The sequence below is a fragment of the Larus michahellis genome, chromosome W, assembly GCF_964199755.1.
Source record: "Larus michahellis chromosome W, bLarMic1.1, whole genome shotgun sequence".
Lineage (NCBI taxonomy): Eukaryota > Metazoa > Chordata > Aves > Charadriiformes > Laridae > Larus > Larus michahellis.
The window spans coordinates 8,330,676-8,349,374 of record NC_133929.1 but is presented as its reverse complement, the minus strand read 5'-3'; positions in this window follow the sequence as shown (position 1 = coordinate 8,349,374).

Here is an 18,699-nt window from a genome sequence, read left to right as displayed (position 1 = left end):
GCCTGTTCTCTTTAATATCTTTATCAATGATCTGTGTGGCAGATCTACGAGCAGAGGCCTGCATACGGCCAAAGACACAGTGAGCAGAGCACACAGAAACAGGAACACAGATATCGATACGGATGGAATGAAGAGGAACTGGTCCAATATAAACATGGAACAAGAAAACAGCTTCGCGTGCTTATCTTGGTGGGAACTGAATAAGGTGACTGGGTTAGTGATCTGAAATATGTGTTTACTTGCCTAGCAGGTGCATGGAAAGTTTTAGAGCTCAGGTATAAAAGCTGAGGCTTGAGAAGCAATAAATAATTTTGTGCTTATCACAGCCAGAGTTCGTGCCCTCATACACTACAAATGGCGCCCGAACAGGGTTTAAAAGAACAAGGATTAAAAGGAACAGAGATATGAAGTACTAATTATCCGGTGGTGTACCCGCGGCTGGACGGAGGAATTCATACCGAGAGCTCTCTAGCAATTACTTTCATCGCCGTTCATTGGACGAAAAAGGTGAGCAACTGCAGTAGATATTAAAAATGGGACAAACAGCTACTCGAGAACAGAAATTGCAACTTGAACTTCTGCAGCGCATTTTAACAGAACAGGGCTTTAAAGTGGCCCCTGCCAAATTAGTATCTTTGCTCGTATGGATACGTGATTATTGCTCATGGTTCCCTGAAGGGGGGTCCTACGATTTAGCTCACTGGCAAAAAGTGGGGGAGGAATTGCAAATGCGGGAGACGCTGCACTTGTCCTTGCCAGAAGGAATAATAATTACTTGGCGAACTGTATACACTACCATACGAACACTGCATCCCGCAGAGCAAGCCCTGCAAAGGGTTACTGGAGGGGCACCACAAGCTCGCCCAGAGGAACCTCAGTCTGTTGACGTAATACCCCCGTTTGCAGGCCCTGAGCCTAAATCTGCTGAAATTCCCAATCCTGCAGAACATTACCAAAAGCAGAATTCGTGAGGCAAAGAGCCAGAAGATCCCTTTGGTCCTGGTCCAATAAATCCAGAGACTGAACCTGATTTATATCCACCTTTAACCCCAATTAAAGCTATGGCTGCATCTGCTCCAACTGCGGAGGAGATTTTACAGCAACAGCGACAAAAGTCGTTATCGCGCTTCTCCTCCATTTGCACCAGGTACCACGTCTGTTCCTTCTTATCAACTGCTTATACGTGCGCAGCCAGAATCAGGGTATTGTGGTATATTGTCAGAATGCTGGCGGGAGGCTTTGCGCAGAGGAGATGTTCAGATGTTACAAGTGATGCCCGTAATTTATAGACCTAACCAACCTCCTCAATATCAGCACTCAACTTATGAGTTAGTTAGAGAGTTAAGAAATTCTGCCAGAAATTACGGATTGCAATCTTCCTTTACAACGAATATTATTCATGCCATAGCTGACTCGTATACAATGACAGTGTATGAGCCAGCAGATCAATGCCAGGCTTTGAGCCTGGTGCTGCTGGCAGGACTTTGGGTTCTTTGATCATGGCCTGATTTACAAAACACAAAACACCAGGCCTGCTGGCAACAGGCAGGAATACCTTGACTTCCAGGGGAAAAAGGATTCTAGGACAAGAGTTATCAGGGCTCATTGATAGGGCTTTAAACTAGATTTGAAGCGGGGTGGGGACGGTACTGGGCTTGCTGGTGAGGTGCCAGGGCGTAGTTGCTCAGCACTTGTGGGGGACTGTGCCAGTATTTCTGAGAGCCAGAAGGCACACCACATCTCAAGGGTCAAAACTACACACACAACTCCCTCTCTGAAATGCTTATACACCAATGCACGCAGCATGGGGAATAAGCAGGAAGAGATGGAGATCTGTGTGCGGTTGCAGGGCCACGATCTCATTGCAATTACTGAGACGTGGTGGGATAGCTCACATGGCTGGAATGCTGTCACGGATGGCTATGTCCTTTTCAGGAAAGACAGACCAGCGAGGCGTGGTGGTGGAGTTGCTCTTTATGTGAGAGAGCATTTGGAATGCATCGAGCCCTCACTAGGGGCGGATGAAGAGAGGGTTGAGAGCTTATGGGTAAGGATTAAGGGGCAGGCAAATATGAGGGACACTGTTGTGGGTGTTTATTACAGGCCACCTGATCAGGATGGGGAAGCTGATGAGGCCTTCTACAGACAGCTGAAGGTAGCCTCACAGTCACAGGCCTTGCTTCTCATGGGGGACTTCAATCACCCTGATATCTGCTGGGAAGACCCCACAGCCAGGCATGCACAGTCCAGGAGGCTCCTCCAGTGTATTGATGACAACTTTTTGACACAGGTGGTGCAGGAGCCAACAAGGAGAGGAGCACTCCTGGACCTGGTACTGACAAAGAGGGACTTGGTGGAGGACATGAAGGTTGGGGGCAGCCTTGGCTGTAGTGATCATGAGAAGATAGAGTTCAGGATCATGGGCAATATTCACAAAACAACAAGAAGTAAAATCGCAGCCTTGGATTTCAGGAGAGCTAACTTTGACCTCTTCAAGAAACTGCTTGGAGAGATCCCGTGGGCTAGGGCTCTGGCAGGCAGGGGGGCTCAAGAGAGCTGGTTGGTATTCAAAGACCACTTCCTCCAAGCTCAGGATCGGTGCATCCCTAAGAGAAAGAAATCGGGCAAGGGACGCAGGAGACCTGCATGGTTGAGCAGGGAGCTTCTGAAAAAGCTCAAGTGGAAGAAGGAAGTTTACAGCATGTGGAAGAAGGGACTGACCCCTTGGGAGGATTACAAGAACGCCGCCAGAGCATGCAGGGATGAAACAAGGAAAGCTAAGGCCACCTTGGAATTAAACCTGGCAAGGGATGTCAAGCTCAACAGGAAGGGCTTCTACAAGTATATTGGAGGCAAAAGGAAGACCAGAGAAGTTGTGGGCCCACTGTTGAATGAGACAGGATCCATGGTGATGGAGGATGCGGAGAAGGCAGAGTTACTGAATGCCTTCTTTGCTTCGGTCTTTACTGCTCAGCCCAGCCCTCAGGAGTCCCAGGCTTTGGAGAAAGTAACAGGGGAAAGAGGAAGACTTCCCCTGGGTTGAGGAGGATCGAGTGAGGGATCAATTAGGTCAATTAGATATTCACAAGTCCATGGGTCCTGATGGGATGCACCCGAGAGCGCTGAGGGAGCTGGCGGAAGTCATTGCTGGGCCGCTCTCCATCATCTTTGAAAGGTCCTGGAGAACAGGAGAGGTGCCTGAGGACTGGAGGAAAGCCAATGTCACTCCAGCCTTCAAAAAGGGCAAGAAGGAGGAGCCGGGGAACTACAGGCCGGTCAGCCTCACCTCCATCCCTGGAAAGATGATGGAACAGCTCGTTCTGGGCATCATCTCAAGGCATGTGGAGGACAGGGAAGCTATCAGAAGTTCTCAACATGGATTCACCAAGGGGAAATCATGTCTGACTAATCTGATAGCCTTCTGTGATGTCATGACTGGATGGAGAGATTGAGGGGAGGGCAGTGGATGTGGTCTGCCTTGACTTCAGCAAGGTTTTCGACACAGTCTCCCACAGCATCCTCATAGGGAAGCTTAGGAAGAGTGGGCTTGATGAATGGACAGTAAGGTGGATAGATAACTGGTTGAAAGAGAGAGCTCAGAGGGTCGTGATTAGGGGCACAGAGGCTAGTTGGAGGTCAGTGACGAGTGGTGTTCCCCAGGGGTCAGTACTGGGCCCAGTCCTCTTCAATATATTCATCAATGACCTGGATGAGGGGATAGAGGGCACCCTCAGCAAGTTTGCTGATGACACAAAGCTGGGAGGGGTGGCTGACACACCAGAAGGCTGTGCCGCCATACAGAGAGACCTGGACAGGCTGGAGAGTTGGGCAGAGAGGAACCTTATGAAACTCAACAAGGGCAAGTGCAGGGTGCTGCACCTGGGGAGGAATAACCCCCTGCACCAGTACAGGTTGGGGGCTGACCTGCTGGAGAGCAGCTCTGTGGAAAGAGACCTGGGAGCCCTGGTGGACACCAGGATGACCATGAGCCAGCAATGTGCCCTTGTGGCCAAAAAGGCCAATGGCATCCTGGGGTGCATCAAGAAGAGTGTGGCCAGCAGGTGGAGGGAGGTCATCCTCCCCCTCTACTCTGCCCTGGTGAGGCTGCATCTGGAGTACTGTGTCCACTTCTGGGCTCCCTGGTTCAAGAGGGACAGGGAACTGCTGGAGAGGGTGCAGCAAAGGGCTACCAAGATGATGAGGGGACTGGAGCACCTCTCTTATGAGGAAAGGCTGAGGGACTTGGGTCTCTTCAGTCTGGAAAAAAGACGGCTGAGGGGAGAATCTTATCAGTGCTTATAAATACTTAAAGGGTGGGTGTCAGGAGGATGGGGCCAGGCCCTTTTCAGTGGTGCCCAGTGACAGGACAAGAGGTAACGGGCACAAACTTGAGCATAGGAAGTTCCACCTAAACATGAGGAGGAACTTCTTTACTTTGAGGGTGGCAGAGCACTGGAACAGGCTTCCCAGAGAGGTGGTGGAGTCTCTGTCTCTGGAGACATTCAAAACCTGCCTGGACACTGTTCCTGTGCAACCTGCTCTAAGGTGACCCTGCTCTGGCAGGGGGGTTGGACTAGATGATCTCCAGAGGTCCCTTCCAACCCTATGATTCTATGGTTCTATCATTGGCGTTCTCTTTTGCAGTTAATCTTGACTGAAGCACAATTTGCAGTCTGGGACACAGAGTATCGTGATGTTGCCACTGCTCAAATTATGGACAATCTTACTCAAGGTATTAATATAGGTCTGAACGAGTTACTGGGACAAGGGCCCTACGCCACTGCGCAGGCACAAGCCCAGTTAGACAGAAGACTTTTTAGTCACGCCACTGTGCTGGCTATTAGAGCCTTGCGGCAAGTTCCCGATACAGGAAGACGAGAAACGTCTTTTGCGGCTGTGCGCCAGGGGGCGCAAGGACCTTATGTTACCTTCTTAGACAGATTGCAGACTGCTATCCGAAGGCAAATAGATTCTGCAGAGGCGCAGCGATTGTTGTTTCAATTAGCAATTGAAAATGCTAATGCGGATTGCAAGCGCGCTTTAGAGCCGTTGCGAAATAAGGCCAAAACTCTATCAATCAGAGCTAATAAGAGCCTGTCAAAACACGGGCTCTGAGCAACATAGAGCATAAATGTTAGCCACTGCTTTAGCTCAACGGATGGTGGTAGCCCGTGCAGCTGCTAAATGCTTCCTTAGTGATAAGGAAGGACATATTAAACGGAATTGTCCCCGACGCACCGACCATCCAACTTCAAGAAGGCCTGCTACCCCAACACAACTATGGCCTCGGTGTCAGAGAGGGTATCATTGGAGTAGCCAATGCCGTTCAAAATATGATAAGCTCGGTAATCCTATTGGGACCCTCCCAGGAAATGGGAGGAGGGGCGCAAGGCCCAGCGCCCTGAAAACAATGAATTGGGCCTTTGCAGGGCAAGTAGCAACCCCCCAGACATCGGAGACAAGCGGTGTGTCACTGGCCTACAACCTGCCACAGCAGGAAGTGCGGGGTTGGACCTGGCCACTTCCAAACCAACCATAATAGCAGATACTAGTGTACACCTTTTGCCTACGGGGGTCTATGGGCTGTTGCCAAGAAATAGTGCAGCTCTTTTAATTGGCCGTTCTTCTACAACTTGCACAGGATTGTTTGTACTGCCTGGTGTTATAGACTCGGATTATAAAGGGGAAATAAAAATCATGGCCTGGACTCCAAAACCTCCTTGCACTATACCTCAAGGGGAAAAAATTGCTCAATTGATACCATTTCCCATTTGTCCTGGTTCCGGCGGGGACAGGGTTAATTCTCCCCAGGAGAGATATTCCATGCCATATGAGCCATGCCCACCCTGAGCTGCCGGGGGAAGGGGGCAGGAAGTCGCGCTTGGAGGGGGCTGGGGCGTCCAGGGTCTGGTCGGTGAGCAGCAGGGGAGCAGCAGTTCCGTAATCGTGTTTGTATATTCCTCTGTCCGTGTTATTGTTGTTGTTTTCTTGTTCCCTTTGCTGTTCTGTTAAACTGCCTTTGTCTCAACCCAAGAGTTTTGCCTTTTTCTTCCGATTCTTCCTGTATTGGGAAGGCCCGAGCAAGTGGCACGTGGTTCTTTGTTGCCGTTTGAGGCTAAACCATGACACTGTTTTAACAACATCCAGTAATGGGACACCTCGAAATGGAGGTTTTGGTAGTACAGGCATGCCTCAGATTCTGTGGACACAAAAGGTATCAAGCGGCCAGCCTATGCTTTCTTGCAGAATTAATGGGAAATTATTCTCCGGCCTAGCGGACACGGGTGCTGATGTGACTGTTGTACAACAATCTCAGTGGCCTGCGGACTGGCCCTTGATGAGATCCACCGTGGCAGTAGCGGGTGTAGGAGGAATGCAGGTGCCGTGGCAGAGTGCTCAGTCCTTATTGATAGAAGGTCCAGATGGCAAACAAGGGATACTACAACCTTTTGTCATGTCAGTTCCCTGTACATTATGGGGAAGAGATTTGTTGCAACAATGGAATATGACTCTTACTACAAATTTATCCTAAGGGTCACTGACAAACGGCCTCGCCTAAAATTGACTTGGGAAACAGACAAGCCTGTTTGGGTTGATCAGTGGCCCTTGAAAGGGGAGAGGCTGCAAAAGGCCAGAGAACTGGTTGCTGAACAATTAGAATTAGGACATATAGTTCCTTCTACCAGCCCCTGGAACACTCCTATCTTTGTCATCCCAAAAAAATCTGGAAAGTGGAGGTTGTTACAAGACCTAAGAGCTATTAATGCTGCAATGGAACAAATGGGTGCGTTGCAACCAGGAACACCTACGCCATTCATGATACCTGCACATTGGCATCTTGTTGTCATAGACCTGAAGGACTGTTTCTTCACCATCTATTTACATCCTGATGATTGTGCACATTTTGCCTTTTCTGTGCCTTCAATTAATAATGAAGGGCCCGTGCAGCGATATCATTGGGTGGTCTTACTTCAAGGAATGATGAATAGCCCCACCATCTGTCAGTTGTCAGTGCAGCCTTGGAGCAAGTCCGAAAGAATTTCCCCCATGCTCTTATTTATCATTATATGGATGATATTCTATTTGCTACTAAAGAACGGCGCGTTTTAACTTCTTTATTAACATTTGCTGAACAACAATTGAAACACCATGGTTTGCAGATTGCAGAAGAAAAAATTCAAACCACGTCACCTTGGAAGTATTTAGGCTGGAAGCTGCTTGAAACACATATACAGCCTCAACCTTTACGCATTGCTCATTCAGTTGTCACCTTAAACGACCTTCAAAAGTTATTTGGAACAATTAATTGGGTTCGTCCTTTGCTAGGAATTGCTACCGAAGAGTTGTCTCCATTGTTTAATATATTGAAAGGAGATCCAGATTTAGCTTCTCCATGTTCATTAACCTCAACAGCTCAGAAGGCATTACAGCACGTTGCAAGATAAGATATAGTCTACTACTGCTGCAAGATGCATTGAACACCTTCCTGTCAGACTGTTTGTGATATATCAAGAATTTCAACCTTACGCCCTGATAGGACAGTGGGATGATGCACTCGCAAAGAGCCTGACTGCATTAGAGTGGGTATTTTTGCCACATGCCTTTTCAAAAACAGTAACTATAATGATTGAAATGTTACCACGCTTGTTTTCCCAGGGTCGTTTGCGCTGTCAGCAGCTTTCTGGAATGGATCCAAGCCACATACATGTCCCCATCAAAAAGGATGACCTTGATCCTTGGTTATCACAAAGTCTTAACCTACAAATTGCCTTAGTACATTATATTGGGCAAATAAATTATTCTTTCCCCTGGCACAGACTATTACAGTCACTTTCACAAATTCCTTTACAGCCGCGCATCCTGCTAGCGCCAAAGCCTCTTGCTGGCGCCCGTACGGTGTTTGTAGACGGCTCAGGGAAAACAGGAAAAGCAGTTGTAGCCTGGAAGACCTCTGAAGGACAGTGGGATTTGGTTGTAAACTCCAGTTGAAGGATCTACGCAAATTGTGGAACTCGCCGCTACTGTAAGGGCTTTTGACTTATTTCAACAGGAACCATTAAATGTAGTGGCAGATTCTCAATATGTTACTGGCATTGTTCAAAGACTTGAAGGAGCATTTGTAAAACAAGTAGAGAACCAATTGTTATTTAATCTCATACTGCAATTAATGTTGCTTTTACAAAAAAGACAGTTTCCTTATTTTATTGTCCACATATGCTCTCATAGCTTTTTACCTGGTCCTTTAACTGAGGGAAACACAGTTGCAGATTATCACACTCTGTCGGTAACAACTCCGAACATTATGCAGCAAGCTAAAATGTCACATGATTTTTTTCATCAAAATGCAAAGGCATTGAGGAAGCAATTTTCTTTAACACAACAAGAAGCACATGATATTGTGCAAACTTGTGCCGATTGTCAGCAGCTGGCTCCTCTGCCATCATTTGCGGGGGGTAACCCGCGAGGGCTTACACCTGATGAACTTTGGCAATCCAACGTTACTCACATTATGGAATTTGGGCATGTTTCAGTTGATTTGTTTTCTCACTTTGTTGTAGCTACTGCTCATACAGGAGAGAAGGCTTGTGATGTTATTCGACATTGGTTGCAATGCATTGCAGTCATGGGAGTACCAAAAACTATAAAAACTGATAATGGACCAGCTTATGTGTCCGCTAAAGTACAGGCCTTTTTACAGACATGGGGTATTAAACATGTCACCGGTATTCCCCATTCCCCAACTGGGCAAGCAATTGTGGAGCGTATGCATCATACTTTAGAAACCATGCTTGCTAAACAAAAAAGGGGGAATCCCGTAGGTATGACACCTCAAGAGTGATTGTATAAAGCAACTCATGTTTTAAATTTTCTAAACATGTCTTCTTTGTCATCCACAGCAGTAGAGTGACATTTTGGAAGGACTGTTGAATGGCCTGAACAACCGAAGGTGTACTATAAGCACCTTGAATCAGTCCCCCTGATAACATGGGGTCGAGGGTATGCTTGTGTGTCTTTGTCCTCAGGTTCCTACTGGATTCCTGCAAAATTCGTTAAGCCGGCTCATCAGCCGAGCCCAGTACAGGAAAAGGGAGGCCTGGAACCAGTCGAGCCAATCAATGAGTAAAGCAGGCATACCTAAGGATGGGTATTTTTATTAATCTTTCAGGTTTTAATGCTTATCTCTTTTCTGTCTCATGTAGATTCTTTTGTATATTGGGTTATATACTGAGGGCTGGCGAATGGGATTTGTATTTGTAAACAGAAGTCTTCATAAGCTAACCATAGATAATACTGCAACAAATAGAAGTTGTGAGCAAGAAGATTCTGTAATGATTTGTACTTCTCATGATTTTTGCAATAGTATCTGCAATTGTTATTTTAACTTCAGCTTTTGTAGCCGTTGTTGCGCTTACTGAATCTGTCCAGACTGCTAAGGTTGTAGGAGAAACTTTATCTAATGTAACTGAAGAATTAGTTATGTTTAGTATGCTGTTTGCCATGTTTAATAAGCATTGTACAATCAGTTGTAGATGCTGCTTTGCATCGTACCCTTGAACGAGTTGTAGAATATGTTGCTCTAAAAACTATGTGTGTATCCATGAGAACCTGACCTTCACAGAAGAAGATAACAAGAAGGGAGTACAACAGTGTAGTCACGTATCAGACAGCCGCTGTTAGCAAAGCTGGATCATGGCTCATCAGCCGAGCCCAGTACAGGAAAAGGGAGGCCTGGAACCAGTCGAGCCAATCAATGAGTAAAGCAGGCATACCTAAGGATGGGTATTTTTATTAATCTTTCAGGTTTTAATGCTTATCTCTTTTTTGTCTGTGGAATAAATACTGAATTGGCCAAAAATGCAAAAGTACAGCATCATTCACACATTAAGGAAAAGTATAAAATCAAGAGGCTTCTGAGGTAGAAAATAGCCGCAGCTGGCATGAAGAATACAACATCTGTGGTTCCCTGATAAGGATCCTTGTGAAGCTACATGAGGTACGGGACGGGATGCAATTATTCCACGGCTTTACCTTATGATGCATAGTGGGTACAGGAATGGGATGATACCATGAAACAGATAAGCTGCCAATTAGCTGCCCGCTCGATACTCAGAGCCAACATTTTGTCAAATTTTGATGAAATGCTGTCCTTTGTGCGAACTTTGCTCATTATAATGTCATTATAATACCAAAACACACCTCCATCCCGAAGGCTACCCGCCTCCAAGGTGCGACCACTCCTCCTTGAGTCTGCGCCCTGAATTTCTCATAAACTATACCTTTAAATGTGAAGCGAGAGACTTTTACACCAATCATGATAAAAGTATGTATGATTAAAGTCACTAAATAGCCCGAGAGAGGGGGGATACCCAAGGAAGACACCATCGCAAAGAATTCCATCACTGACTTCCGGGATCAGTCGACGGGCTGAGCCTCTCTTCCCCCCCATAGGGACGCCTTTGGGTCAGACTTAGACTATACCGAGTGTTTCCTCGGGAAACTTAGAAATTTCTCTAGAAACTCTCTTTTCTACATTTATAGCCAGGCTGTATCGTTTATAACTTTGTCGCACGTTTTGTATATGTAACAATACTTTCATTTGCACGTGCTTTGCAGACAGTGTATTTATCACCGGCAATCCTAAGAACCTATATATCTGTTGCTTAAATAAACTGCACTGTTTAAGTAGCTAGTCATTTTGGTTTCTCGCTGAACGCGACCAAAGACTCGAGAGTGGTCATGCTAGTTCAGGAGCACAACTAGCCTGAAGGTGCAGTCCACTATTAGTGTATCCAAATCGTAATAGTTTAATACATATTAAACGCGACTGGACTGATAGAGCTGAATTGGGCATCACTCAGAATTTAAACCTAGCCGCACCTGGCCTCCCACCTCGGTGAGGAGTGTTAGAATGCAAGGGGATTTATTTTCTGCCAAAACCGCTTTGCCCCTTTCACGCAACATTGTCTCATGTAGATTCTTTTGTATATTGGGTTATATACTGAGGGCTGGCGAATGGGATTTGTATTTGTAAACAGAAGTCTTCATAAGCTAACCATAGATAATACTGCAACAAATAGAAGTTGTGAGCAAGAAGATTCTGTAATGATTTGTACTTCTCATGATTTTTGCAATAGTATCTGCAATTGTTATTTTAACTTCATCTTTTGTAGCCTTTGTTGCGCTTACTGAATCTGTCCAGACTGCTAAGGTTGTAGGAGAAACTTTATCTAATGTAACTGAAGAATTAGTTATGTTTAGTATGCTGTTTGCCATGTTTAATAAGCATTGTACAATCAGTTGTAGATGCTGCTTTGCATCGTACCCTTGAACGAGTTGTAGAATATGTTGCTCTAAAAACTATGTGTGTATCCATGAGAACCTGACCTTCACAGAAGAAGATAACAAGAAGGGAGTACAACAGTGTAGTCACGTATCAGACAGCCGCTGTTAGCAAAGCTGGATCATGAGTCTGGTGAGACTCGCTGCATGCGCTGGCCATGCGTGCAGCGACTCTAGCCTATACTTTTCCACTCAATCTGATGCATGGTTTAAGGGGGCTGTCTCGGGCTGGAGAGGGGGAGAGAGACATGAGTGCACTTTGAAGATACAGGGGACGCCCTGAAGCGCTGTGACTGCCTCCCCCTCCCATAGGTATGACACTGATACGCAAGAATGCATAGATGAAGAAATATTAACCAAATTACAAGCCTTAGAAGCAGCAGTAATATGGATAGAGGATCGGCAAAATGCATTAAAAACACGTCTTTCTCTGTATTGTGATTGGGAGTACAACTCTTGAAGACTTTGTGTTACATCTCTCCCCTGGAATACGTTGCTACATGGCTGGGAAATGGTTAAACACCATCTCCAAGGTGCTTTTGACATGTCGTTGCAACAAAATACTTGTCCTTTACATGATCAGCTAAAAACTCAAATACTAAAGATTCAAGACTTAATGAACCACAATGCGTTTGAAACATTAGAAAAGGATTTCTCGTGGGTAAATCCAAAGAAATTGGCTTTCTGGGCTAAATTTAGGAATCTGGGTATTTATTGCCTTAGCAGGGTTCCTTTTGATTCTGTTTTTAATTGTGTTTAGTATATAACCTGCTAAGAGCGTCACGATGAGTAGAAGCACAAGTCATGGCGACCTTGTTAATAAATGGTCTGGTGTTAAACAAAAAAGGGGGAGATGTGGCAGATCTACGAGCAGAGGCCTGCATACGGCCAAAGACACAGTGAGCAGAGCACACAGAAACAGGAACACAGATGTCGATACGGATGGAATGAAGAGGAACTGGTCCAATATAAACATGGAACAAGAAAACAGCTTTGCGTGCTTATCTTAGTGGGAACTGAATAAGGCAACTGGGTTAGTGATCTGAAATATGTGTTTACTTGCCTAGCAGGTGCATGGAAAGTTTTAGAGCTCGGGTATAAAAGCCGAGGCCTGAGAAGCAATAAACGATTTCGTGCTTATCACAGCCGGAATCCGTGCCCTCATACACCACAATGCTTGTTATAAGAGATATTGCTTACTTGGTTATTATATGCATTCATGTGGGGAGGTTTAATAGGTAATCATATATGTTTGACAGTGACAACAAGTATATGAAATCTTGCTTTAGAACATTCTTCTTGGGGAAAAATATGGGTGCCTGGCAGTCAGTAGTAACGTCTTGTTCCCTATTAGGTTGTATTTTAAAACACTGGGGCAAGTTTGGAGGGGATCCCCTAACAAAAAGAAAACTGACTGACTATTGTACTCAGTGGTGGACAAAGTACAAATTGGATGATGAGAATGAGGAAAAATGGCCAGAGAAGGGATTGTTGAATTATAATATAATTTTGCAATTGATGTTATTTTGCAGAAGGTTGGATAAATGGGATGAAGTACCATATGTTGATTTATTTTTCTTGTTGAGGAATGATTATAAAACACGAAAGCAATGTAATTTGTTAGTTTCTGATTCAAATGTGATGATGATGATGAAAGATATAAAAAAGGCACCAAGGTGTTGTTCTGCTTGTAGTATAGGAAAAAGGTGCCTGAAGCTGGAAGAGGAGGAGGAAGATATTCAGATGTTAGTGGCTCCAGATAAAGAAAGTGTCAATAATGGAGAGGGAGGCAGTGAAAGAGGTAGTGAAGCTTTTAGCCCAATAGCAGGAAGGACAAGGTATATAATAATAGGAAAGAGGTAGAAAAGGAGAATGTAAAGGAGAAGTTGAGGGAAAGGCAGCAGTATTGGCAGCTGCTTTCGCACAGGCTCAAGCCTCGTCCCGAGGTCGAGGCTTTCCAAGAAGATGAGGAAGAGATCGAGGAATAGGAAGGAACTTAGCAACTAGAATCCCACTAGGGAGTGATTAGTGTGCCTGTTGTAAAGAGAAAGGGACTGGAAAAATGAGTGTGCAAAGGGACCATCTAATTGGACTCCCATCCCAGCCATGGCCCCGATACCAGAAGAACTAATCGGGGTTGTCAATGAAGACACCCAGGCCTGAATAAAATATGGTATCTCCCCTGTGTGTGAGAATCGGTTTATTGCACGCCGGACAACAAATCCGCTTTTTGGATAACATATTCATTCTAGTCATAGCAAAATATGATGATCACTGCTACTTTACAAAATTAGACAACATGCAGCATTTTATAGCTGTAATAACTATACTTATTTGAAAGCAACTTTATCACGGAATCATGGAATTTGAGAGTTGGAAGGGACCTCTAGAGATCATCTAGTCCAACTCCCCTGCTAAAGCAGGATTGCCTAGAGCACATCACTCAGGACTGCATCCAGGCGAGTCTTGAAAATCTCCAGAGAAGGGGACTCCACAACCTCCCTGGACAGCCTGTTCCAGTGCTCTGTCACCCTCACCGTAAAGAAGTTTTTTTCTCATATTTGATCGGAACTTCCTATGTTCCAGCTTGTGCCCATTGCCCCTCATCCTGTCACTGGGAACCACTGAAAAGAGTCTGGCACCATCCTCCTTCAACCCACCCTTTAGATACTTATATGCCATAATAAGGTCTCCCCTCAGCCTTCTCTTCTCCAGGCTAAAGAGTCCCAGCTCTCTCAGCCTTTCCTCATAAGGGAGATGCTCCAGTCCCTCAATCATCTTAGTTGCCCTTCGCTGGACCCGCTCCAGTAGTTCCCTGTCCCTCTTGAACTGGGGAGCCCAAAACTGGATGCAGTATTCCAGTTGTGGCCTCACCAGTGCAGAGCAGAGGGGGAGAATGACCTCCCTCGACCTACTGGCCACACTCTTCCCTATGCAGCCCAGGATTCCATTGGCCTTTTTGGCCATGAGGGCACATCGCTGGCTCATGGATAATTTACTGTCTACCAAGACCCCCTGATCCTTTTCTTCAGAGCTGCTTTCCAGCAGGTCCACCCCTAACCTATACTGGTGCCTGACATTCTTCCTCCCCAGGTGCAGGACCCTACACTTGTCCTTGTTGAACCTCATTAGGTTCTTCTCTGCCCAGCTCTCCAGCCTGTCTAGGTCACGCTGGATGGCAGCACGGCCCTCTGGAGTGTCAGCCACCCCACCCAGTTTGGTATCATCAGCGAACTTGCTGAGGATACACTCTGTCCCCTCGTCCAGGTCGTTGATGAATATGTTAAACAATACTGGTCCAAGTATTGACCCCTGGGGGACACCACTGGTTACAGGCCTCCAACTCGACCCTGCTCCATTAATCACAACCCTCTGAGTCCTGTCACACAGCCAGCTCTCAATCCACCTCACTGTCCCCTCATCTAGTCCACACTTCCTCAGTTTCCTAAGGAGGATGTTATGAGAGACAGTGTCAAAAGCCTTGCTGAAGTCAAGGTAGATGACATCTGCTGCTCTGCCCTCATCCAGCCAACCAGTTATAACATCATAGAAGGCTATGAGATTGGTCAAGCATGATTTACCCTTGGTAAATCCATGTTGACCACTTCCAATAACTTCCTGCTCCCGAACGTGCTTGGATACAACATCCAGAACGAGCCGCTTCATTACCTTCCCAGGGACGGAGGTGAGACTAACCGGTCTGTAGTTCCCTGGCTCCTCCTTCTTGCCCTTTTTGAAGACTGGAGTGATGTCAGCCTTCCTCCAGTCCTCAGGACTGGATAAATTTTCCTTTATTATTGGCGGGGGGAGAATTCTAGAGGTAATAGGGCTTATTTTACAAGCCCTTGTTTGCTTTTTTTTCCTCTCCCCTTCCCTTCTTGCTCGAGCGTGGCTAATTTGGGGTGCCTATATTTACTCAATTAGAGAAATCTAAAGAGAAAATCGATCTTCCATCTGCAGAAATGCCAACTTAACAAATTAGATTCTTGTTTTGTGCAGGTGATTTGGTGACAGTCGGAGAATTAGAAGTAATAAGTTGTTGTGTTTGAGGCCCCGGCCCCGGCCCCGGCCCCGGCCCTCCGCCCTGCCCCCGAGAAGGGAGTGCCGCGCCCTCCTCAGCATCTCCTCTTCCGACCACCAACCACATCTCCCTCTGTAATTAGTGCTACTGCCCTCCATGTGAGCTCGATTAAACTGTGATTTAGACGAAAGAAATATAATTATGGCTGCAAACAAAATAATCAGCATTGAAGAGCTATTTTCTTAACAAGATGGAGCGGTTACACGTCACGGAGTAAATGGGTCTCATTAAGCTGTGCGTGGAGGGCAGCGGCGCAGTGCATCGTGCCAGGATGAAATACGCCTGAACTGGCAGCAGCCCTACCTCCGGCTCCCTACCACCGCCCCGCAAGCACGCTCGCTGGAGGACGGGCACCTATATGCCCGTGAGCATCCGGCTGAGGTCTCCTCGCCCGCGGGCGCCACCTGGAGATAGGTATTTTGATCATGGGTAATTTTTTTAAAGTTATTAGCGCGGCCATTTTTAACAAGGAACAGCAAGGCTTAACAACTCCCTCCTCCTGCGCGCCCGCCTGGTACACTCGGTGCTCTCCACAGCCTTTCCGCGGAAACTATTGCTATTCCTTCGATTGCGCCGTGTACCCCCGGGCAGTCCCCAGAGCCGACTCCTCAGGGAGCTGCCCGGGGTGGGTGGGGCCACGGGCAGTGCCCAGCCTCAGGTCCGTTCCAGCTCGGCTCCGCTAGCGAGGTGGAAGGCTGTAAGAACAGAAGTCGACCTACACACACCACCCCCCTCCCCACCCCCGGCAACAAAACAGAGACGAACAACCGAGTCAAGGAACGCAGATTAGAACCAAAATGGCTAATTAAGAAAATCAATTACAGGACGCCTTAGAGGAGCGCCAGTACGGCTGTTCCGGCCCTCGCCTGCCACAGGCTAAGATAGCGGCCTGCTGCGAGTGCTCTGGCTCCCGCTAGGCGGGAAGAGGTGGTGGCCCGGGACCGGGACGGCGAAGAAAGGGGCTAGTGGCTGGTCTCAGTGGGGGTGTCGAGGTACTGGAGAAGGAGAGGCCTGAGTAAAACCAACGCGGGAAGTGGCGCTGCTTTGGCCCCGGGCTGTGTGAGGGGGAGCTGCCTCTAACAGCCGGCCGGGGGTTCGCGGGGCGGGGAGGGGAGTGTGTCAGCACCTCTGAGGGAACAGGCTGTAAGAAAGGCAGGTATTGCTTTTGCAGAGGAGAAAAGCCGTTTCCATCAGAGGTGACATGATAAGGGAATGACTAAGACAAAGAGGCTCCAGCAAAGGCTTGTAGAACATCTCTCATCACACAGACAAAAGGACAAACTGATTCCTACTGGATTAGTGTCTAGAAGGGGAGTCAAACATTTAACCAGGGCTAATGACATTGGGCAACTTTTTTTACCAAAAAGGAAGGAAATAAACTAGTCAGATAATCCCTTTAGGTGTAGCATAAGGAGAAGAAGTAAACAGAGGCAGGACATGCGGGAAGAATTTTAGGCGCCTCGGGCAGGCTGTGAACCCTGGAGTACCTAACCAATGGGAAACAGGGGAGGGAAAAATTCAGCCGGGATTAGGGAATAAAAAGGTGTGTTTCAAGAACTGAAGGTGTGCCTACTTGCTAGGTCACCCGCTCTTGCAAGAACGTGAATAAAAATGTGCTTCACAGAGGATTCTGCCTGAGCCTATTTCATTCGGACCGGAACTTATTTCTCACAAGGCCTGTTTGAGAGTAAAGTGTTATATTTACATAAAGTAAAAGGTAAGTAAATGGCATTAGAGACAGCCTAATGTTCCCCGGAAAAATTACATTCTGGCTCTGTTGTTGTGACAGAGGGAAAAGCATTGTTTTGCTTTCACCCCCCCCAGCTTTTTGTTTTGTTTTTAATAGTGTAAATTTGGGGATGTCTTGGTATTTTATCATCTAATCAAGAAAAACAGCTTGAATAAGAAATACTAAAATAAAATAAAGGCCAGTGTATTTTTCTTTTGTTGCTTATGCTGTCAGTAACTTAAAGAGGAGATGGAATCTACATTTTTTTTCTTATCATCACCAAAACATTTCACCTTTCAGCCTGATACCTGCAATATGTGGTAAAGATCAAGTTTCTTGACTGGGGAAAAAGGTCTGTGTGACATTAGCAAAAAATTCAGGAAGGTTGTGCTTGGCAGTGAAGGAGCTGAGAGTTGCAGGAGCATTGGTGGCCCCTGGGTTGAGGACTTGTCCTGCTTTTCTGTCATGGTGAGATTTTATTATTTTTTTTTCTTAACTGACTATCTCTGTGTTTTTAGTGTATTTGTGCGTAGAGGGTTTTGTAGTGATATCAGACTAAAGGCAATGAATAAAGGTAATCTGGTAGTTCAGCAAGGTTCTTATAAGTCATAAATCAGTAGTGCCATTAGCATAAGAGATAGAAGTTATGGGTTTCACAGATGGTTGGTTAAGAATAAGGCAGGTACCTAGGAATGGGAACAGACTGACCACCGAAACATATTGCAAGCCAAAGAAGAACCATATATGGCTAGATCGACTGAGTTCACCAAGCGGTCACTGCAAGTTTTGGGGTCTATGACCACTGAGGACCACCAGAGGGACCATCATGACTCGACCATGTGTGCATTCTATAGGAGGGGACTAGGACTGGATTTTACAGTAACACCTAGAAGAAAAAAAAAACAAAACACAATCCTTAGGGCTACTTTGGAATTTCTAACATGTTTATGGTTATAAATGTAAGTTCAGGATATCCTATTGGTAGAATGGGATATCCTGAACTAGAGTCTGGCTGGCCCCCGACATGTCCCCATTGTCTCCTGTTTTCGTACTTTGTAAAACAAATGTCACTGTTTAGGATGTGTATACATAAGCTGTAAATAGTTTAAGACTACTGTTACCATAAAATCCGGTTAAAGGGAAACCCTCTAAGACTTGTTTTCAGTTTTAGAAGGTAGGCATTCTTTATTGCAGTGCTGGATGCACAGGGGATCATTCCTCCTAGCATGCATACCGTGTGTCAAACAACACAGTTTTTATTAGGCTATCACATACATATGCATTTTGATTTCTGGGAATGGTTAGACATATTCACTCAAATTCTCGGAACTCATTTACATAGTCCCCTATGTTTAGCAGTGTCCCATTTGCCGTATGATATTATGGTGTCTCAGTTGTCACCTCTGCTCTCTCATCTGTCTTTTGCTCCTGCAAGACTGCATTTTTTATTTTTTTCCATAGCTTTTGTTGCATGTAGCTGTTACACAGGGGCATGAGTTCAATGCCAAGTGAGAACGCTGGTTGTCCTCCTTCCAGTTTAATGCAGTCT